The sequence below is a fragment of the Momordica charantia genome, assembly GCF_013281855.1.
Source record: "Momordica charantia cultivar OHB3-1 chromosome 1 unlocalized genomic scaffold, Mcharantia_2.0 BLBB01000001.1, whole genome shotgun sequence".
NCBI classification, from domain to species: domain Eukaryota; kingdom Viridiplantae; phylum Streptophyta; class Magnoliopsida; order Cucurbitales; family Cucurbitaceae; genus Momordica; species Momordica charantia.
In genome coordinates this window covers 18,848,260-18,856,145 of record NW_028275157.1, presented here as the reverse complement: position 1 = coordinate 18,856,145, position 7,886 = coordinate 18,848,260, and positions in this window count along the sequence as shown.

The window sequence follows — 7,886 nt, the reverse complement described above, 5'->3', positions numbered from 1 at the left end:
TGTTTGGGTTGGAGAGGTGTGTAGCAAACTTAGGGTCATATTTATAGCAAAAAATCCAGATGCCACGTAGATATATTTGGCAACAAAAACTTTTGACCACATGTGGGGTCTGCCTCTGCCGCTGCCTCTGGGATTTGCGTTCTGGTTCTAACTTCTATATTATTATTAGTCTAATTAAACTAAAATAATAAGAGAGACAAAATATGTATATTCTTTTTCTTAATATGAGTCATTAATTAATGTATAATAATAATAATAAGAGTGTTTTAATTAAGGGGATCGGTTTAGTTTTGGAAAGTGTCTCCGACCAGGTTTGATGTTGAAGATCAAATGAAAGGGGAACCAAATTACAGATGGGGTTTGTGAATAATAACGTTTTTAATTAATTGGAGAATTGGGAAAAAAACATTAAAGAGGGGAAATTTAGTAAGGGAGACCGACAGCATCCATTGGAGAAGATGGCCAAAATGGCCCACCTGATACTGGAAAATCAAACGGGGAAACTGTGGGGTGGGGTCATGTGTTCCCTGATAGCGCAATCCCCAGCCACCGTGTGTCTGCCATTTTTCTTCTCTCTCTTTCACCATTAACAACATCACCTCTGCTTTCTTATGGCTTAATTTAATTAAAGTTTGTTGCTTTGTTCTGGTTAAGTAGGATGCTGAATACCATACCATCTCATTTCCCGTCCATTTCAACTCAACCAAACACACTTTCTAAGCGCTAAAAAGGGCTGGACACTGGACAAAAGCAGGCCTCATACCAAAAGTTTATGTCCGTCGGCCGGAAAAACACACTACTTTTGTTTCTCTGACTCACACCTAATTGTTTTTTACACCTTTTCGATTGGATTGGTGAGGTGTTTTTTTATTGTATCTGTAAAGAGTACAAACAAAAGTCTCACGTTAACTAGGAAAGAAGATTATCGGTATATATATGAAGGATAATATCTCTATTGCTACACGGAGGAAACCTGTTGAAGGTTGTTTATTGTCTGATACGCACTACCGAATACGGTAAAACTATCTTAAATAATGACAACTGGTGTTAAAGTGTCACCAGCTTGGTGTAAGGTAACCAAGCCGAGCTGTTTATTATCATCCGGCCAACCTGACGAAGGTCCGAACCGAGCTATTAAAAATGTTGTCGATGCATAAGCAACGTTGTCATTCCTGACAACACGTCGCACTTCACGGACTTGCAGGTTTTCCTTGGGAGTAGCTTAGAAGTCGGCCGACGAGTTTCGAGCCCGATCAAATTTCAGATCAAACAAAACCAAAAACAAAGTCGTAAAAGTGATGCCAAAGCTAACAATATCATAGCCAAATAATTCCTATTTGAAGAACCTTACAAGATGACAATCAATTATATTCGTCTACATTTTTTCCCAATATTGTACTCTATCCAAATATGTTTGATGCTTTGGATGCTCTCATTGCAATTCGAAAGTGGGCGGATGAATGACTACCGGAGAGGAAGTTCTAACCAACATTTTTTTTTTCAAGCAAGAAATAACCCATTTCTCTAATATCCTGGGTTAAAATGAAAACGGCATCAATTTCCATTTTGTTAGTTCCTTTTTTTTCAATGGAGCTTTGAATTTTATTTGTTATCATGGTGGGTTTTGAATTAGTATAATCTGAAACATTTTCAGATAGATCATTCTTTTTTACTCTGATCTCAATGGATAAAAATACTTACATAACAGTGAGCTAGCTAGCTAGACGAGAGTTGCTTCGGTCGCAAGTTTAGAATATGTCTGATTCTTTTTGTAAATAAAAATGAATTCTTTTACATGTTTGTAAAAGAAAAGTTTTGTTTTTCTTTCAATAGACCCTTTTGATTTAGAAGTGTCGTTTTTTAAATATGCGAGCCACTCATTAACCTATAAAGTCTGTTTTGATATCCAAAAGTTAAATTTTTTTCTGGTCAATATATATATGATTTTTTTTTTATCAACTTAAATAGTGATGTGCCTTTTATATATAAGTTAGATTATTTTTACGTTTTCAATTCAATCAGCTTTAAAATTTATACTCCATTAGATAATTTATTATTGTAAAGATCCAAACTTCACCAATTTATTCCCCAAAAGGAAATGTTGATTTAGAAATAAGAAAATGTTAAGAGGCTGACATTAATTATATTCATATTAAAGACTCATTTAATAATAATTTTCTTATGTTTTATTTTTATTATTAATATTTTTTTAATACAAGTGAGGTGAGAATTTGAACGTACGACCTTTTGATCGAATATATTTGTCTTTAATTATCAGTTGAACTATGTTTAGATTAATTTTTATAATTAATGTTTATTCACTAAGGACTTTTTTTGTAATTTTGTAGTAATAATTTTGTGAAAGAGATGAAAAATAAACCAAAAAGAAAAGTGTAGGTAAACAAAAAAAATTTAAACACATTTGGGAAGATATCAAGATTTTAGTTTATTCCTGGTCTTCAAAACTTAATTTTCTTAAAAGAATCCAAATTAAAAATAAATACTTAAATGAGATCATAACCTTTTAAATTCACATCAAAAAAAGTTATAATTTTTCTAATTCAATTTAAGCAATAAAATACATATTCACTTACCTTTGTTAATTGTTATATTGAAACAATATAATTTTAAAATAACATTTTATAATCGAAAGACATAAGAAATCAAAGGATCCCCCTCCTCCATATAAGACGAAGAGACACTCGAAAAACAGCCCTTTTGAAAATTAGAAGAAAAAAAAACTTTATTTTCTTTTATGAAAATATTATTAAAAAAGATCACTTCAAATTCGGTGGTCTCCAAAAGTTGATGGCCCATTGGATGCATATTTTGTTGATCATATTTCCATTGGTAATCCGCACCACGTGGATGGTAAAACATTGGTGCATTTTCCTTTACAAACTATACTGTATTTTATTTTTGCACAAAAGCATAATAATTCAATATTATTTATATTTTAATAATAATTTCTTCCCCCAATATAAGCCGTAGCTAACCCGTGTCCGCTCCGCTGTTGGTTTTGGCTTCATGGTACCTGGTTCTGGTAGATTTCATATCAGTTCTATAATTTGTAATAAATTTTTACGGTTTTCTTTTTCTTTTTCTTTTTTTTTTTAATTAAAGTTTAAAGAAGGAACTGCCGGCCCTAAGAGTAATAAATACTCATTCACATGAATCTATTGGTTGAAACTTGAATTATCCACTTTTTACTTGGTCTTTTCTCCAATAATTATTATTTTTCTTCTCTTTCTTATCTATTTAGAAGGAGGGGCAAAAATAAAAATGATGAAAAACCAATTTGATTAGGTAAGGGTTTGTCCTCGTGGGCTTCATATATCATCCAATAGTTCCTCTTAGAAGCAGATTTAGCTTTCTTCATGGGTCAACTCTCCAACGCGCAAATAGATATTATTGAAGTTTTTTTGTCGTAAAAATAATTGAAAAAAAAAAAGACACAAGATATGAGAGAAAAACGAAAGAGATGTTTCTGTTTTTTACTCATATAATAAAATATAGTAGAATTAATTTGGAGTTTTTTGTCATAAAAAGAAAGGAATCTCTTTCCTTTTCACTCATATAAAGTAATATGTTATAATAGGCCCACTTCCTACACTTAGTCTCTCTTACTCTTTTTTATGCAAATATTTTTATCATATCATATATAATTTGAAGGTAATTTAAACCTAAACCCTCTAGTTATTAGAATAGAATATGAGAAGCCTACATTTTAACTGGAAAAAAATAATAATAAAGTTGAGAATAATATCACATCTCACCTTGTTTAATGTAGTAATTAAAAAAAAAAAGATGCAGGGTTTTATATACTTTATAGTAAAAGTTTGAGGTTGGTGGTGGTGGTGACGGGCACTCTCGCTCCCCAATTTGGAGGCCATATCTTTTCTTTTTTAAAAAAAAAAACATTCATTTTTATTCAAAACATCTTTGCAAAGGAAAAAATATAAAAAAAATCAGGCAAATTCAAAACAAAAAAATGTGAGAGACAGCTCATGGCTGCCTTGGCTTTTGTTGATTCTTTGTGCCTAAGTGTTTCCCAATGTCACAAGAGAAAGGAAACAAAGTTTTAGAGAAATTGAAGACATTTTGCATCAGAATTTGTACAAGACAATAGAAGAAGTGGACCATATATATATATATCATTATTATTATTATTAAAAAAAAAAACCCGCATCTCTCTCTCTCTTTCTATGTCTATATGGGGTATAATTAAGACATTAATTAAACTAGAGAGATGGAAATGGAGAGGGCAATGATTTAACAGGAAGGGAAATTTGTATTTGGGGTATTGAGAAAACAACATTAGAAAGTGCTAGAGAGATTCCAACTGGTACTGGTAAGAGTAACTTCATATGTGCAAATTGAATTAGGGGTCTCTTATTTTGGTAGAATGATCTGATTGATGCAAAATATGTGACATTTGGGGTTCCATGGACACAAGTTTGGCAGTGGCCAGACAAAGGCAAGGAGTAGGACATGGGTAGAAAGATGCCAAATTTCTTGATTAGAAAACTCGATCATATTCTGTATTATATTCTGGTTGGTTTTATTTATTAATTGGGTCTCCCTCTGCCCTTCGACAATAACATTAACCAATTAATTAATACTCTTTTCCATGCTAGCTTACTGATATGATTTTGGGTTTATCTTTGTTGGATATGCTTCATTAATTATGCTATATTTCCTCTCCTCCTTAAACAGATGTATTTAATAACTTTGGAGTTGGAACACATTCTTAGCATCTTCTTATACATTTGCTTAGATATTATTTATATATATATAATCAAAAACAATAATCATGTATACATATTTACATTATGCTCTTTGTTTACGATTTACTATTACCTATTTGGATTATTAATGTCTCTGATGTGCCAGCAGACCAGAAACATGACTCACCTTTGACAGTGAAAAGTAGACAACTTGTTCCTCATAGTATTTGTTTATAATAGCAAAACTCTAAACCATGGTACATGTCCAAAATATCTCTTGTTTCACATTTTGGGTCTATTTACAACTCCCCAAAATAAATTTTAGAAAAAGGGGTGTTTTTCTTTTTGAACTGACATACAGTAGAAAAGCAAATAATGCATTACTAACTAATAAACAGAGAAGTGAATGATTAAGACAAATGTTAATGGATTTAGTTGGGCGCAGTTAGGGTTAACCTAGTTTGTAAGAATGAATGAAACCCTAAGTCTAATTGTATTTAATTAGAGAAAAAGACAATTAGGAATTAGGAAAAATAGGGAGAGAGAGAGAGAGAGAGAGAGAAGAGGGAGAGGGAAAAGAATAATTAATAGAGGAAGGGCCACGTGATTTGTAGGAAGAGAAGGGTTATTAGGGCATGTGAAAACCTCCCGTTAATTGCCCCCACCACCACCATTTAAACCTACACAGATTTCAGTGACCATTTTAGACAATTCTCTTACGGTGACAACTAACATGATGCTCACGTTAGTCCATTCCTTCACCCTCTTCCGAGGAGACACTTCCATGGACCATCTTGCTTCCTCTCTTCAATTTTGTAGGACCCCTTTATACTCTCTCTCTCTCTCTCTCTCTCTCTCTCTCTCTCTCTCTCTCTCTCTCTCTCTCTCTCTCTCTCTCTCTCTCTCTCTCTCTCTCTAGTTTATGCTTCATGTACTTCACTAATCTTTCAACTGATTATAATTAGGCATCCTCTTATTACCAGAAATCTATGAAGAATTTGAGGAACCAACCATTTCTGTCTCTCCCTCAATGTAATAGTATAGGGGGGAAATACTTGTCAAAATATGGAAAGGACTTGCTTGACCCCGAAAGCAAGAGAAAATACAAGACATCCAGACATTCAATGATCGGAATTGACTAAATTTTGGTAGATCTATTACAATTGGAGGAGCCAACAGAGAAAAGAGGTGTTTTTTTTTTCAAGTATTTTATTAATTTGAAAGGAGCAATGAAATGGTGTAGACCAGGATGTTGTCGCAAACCAGATTATATGCTAGTGGGTCTTAGCCGCTAACCTTTGATGACACTCAGCATGGAGCTATTCTGCCCTTGTCCTCTCACACCCACAAGAAAAATAACATTTTTAGAAACAAAATTAAAAAAAAAAATCTCTTGCTTGCTTGCTTGGAAAACCAAAATCACCATCCCCCACCTCTACAATTTAACAGTGCTGCTCCTTTAGGACAATACAGAGGGACCATTTAATTTGTTCCACACTCGGCTCCAAAATCCAGCTGTTTCTCTTCTGCTACCTAACTCCAAAAAACCCTTTTAGTGGTTTTGGCTCTTCCATTTACCCAACTCAAAAAATAAATGAAAAAGTTAGGTTCTTTTGGAATAAAACTACTACATGAAATGAAGTTTTAAACTTTGGGGTTGGTGCCACCACATTGCATGCCACTGGTTTATCAAACAGTGGGCGGTGGGTGAGTTTGGAGTTTGGCGCCTTGGGGCCTCAACAGTGTGTGACTGGTGTCACGTGCCTGCAAATTGGAGATGGCCACGGCTATTTAGACAGACATGTTATAGCTATTTGCTCAGCTAGGGAAAAAGATCTAAGGTCCACATATAATTAGAGGCTACGCTGTCATGTCCCAAATTCAGCACATGAAAATGACTACAGCATACCATTCCCTCTACACATATTCTAAATTCTAAGTTTTGGTTTCTTGATGCATGGATTTCTTCAGCATATGAATTAACATTAACATGATGAACCCATTGCTCAAATTTCCAGCAAACTAATTAGAATGGATGTTGCAAGTATATGCATGTGGATTTAGGGTTGGAAACTTCAGAAATGAGAACCAAAATCTCTCAAGAATAATGATTTTGAGAACATGGTGTGTGTGATTCAAATATGAAGCTAGCCCATATTTTTGGTTTGGCTGTGTGTGTTTTATGTGGGTGTGATTGGAAGGCCCATGAAGGAAGTTGGGTTGACCCACAGCCAGCTGGGTTTTACTGAGATGAATACCCATTTTTTGTAATCTGGAAAATTAATAATGATTTGATGATGGGTTCCCAAATGGGAAACACCAAGAGCTGAAATGGGCCAGATAGACATATGAACCAGCATTTCACAAAACATTCAAGGACCTGACCCAGAGAGATCAGGACCCATCTTTCTGGTAAAACCAATTTCCATGTTTTTAATTATACCCGTGTCAACCATCATGCATTGCTCTACTGATCTAATGCATGTGAAGAAAACTAAACAACGTCATGTGAAAGAAAACTAAACAACATTAGGAGAATAGGTTCGAATATCATAGTAGTCATTTAAAATCTTATGGGATTATCGACAACCAAATATTATAGAGTTAAACAGTACATGTCTCAAGAGATTAGTTGCGTTGGACATTGACATATATCAAACAATAATGGTAATAATGATGATAATGGTACTGCTATGTTAAAGTTGGCAGTACTGGTTGTAAAGAACCCAACTGCTGTTTACAAATATATTTCTTTACAACCTGAACAGTACCAGCTGACTATTCACCTTTCCTTGGACAGAATTTGCCTAGGAATTATATCATGTTGGGACTTTGGGAGTGTTAAACATTAAAAACAAGAAAATGATGTGTCAGACATGATATATGGAATTGGGAATTTCTAAATGAAATTAATATAGCAATCAATAAAATTCAAATGATTTATATGTTTTCGAAAGTCGGTATCAACTAATAATCCCATTGATGATACTGATCATAATAATTAATTACTAACCTTCGAAGAAAATCTCACAAAGTTAGGCTTTGACCATCAATTTGGCAGGGATACGAGTGGCTTTGCCGTTCTTCTCTATCATATCAAACAAGTATCTTCAATCGCTTCCTGGGCCTCTGTTTTTTGAAATTTAAAATTTCCCGCTG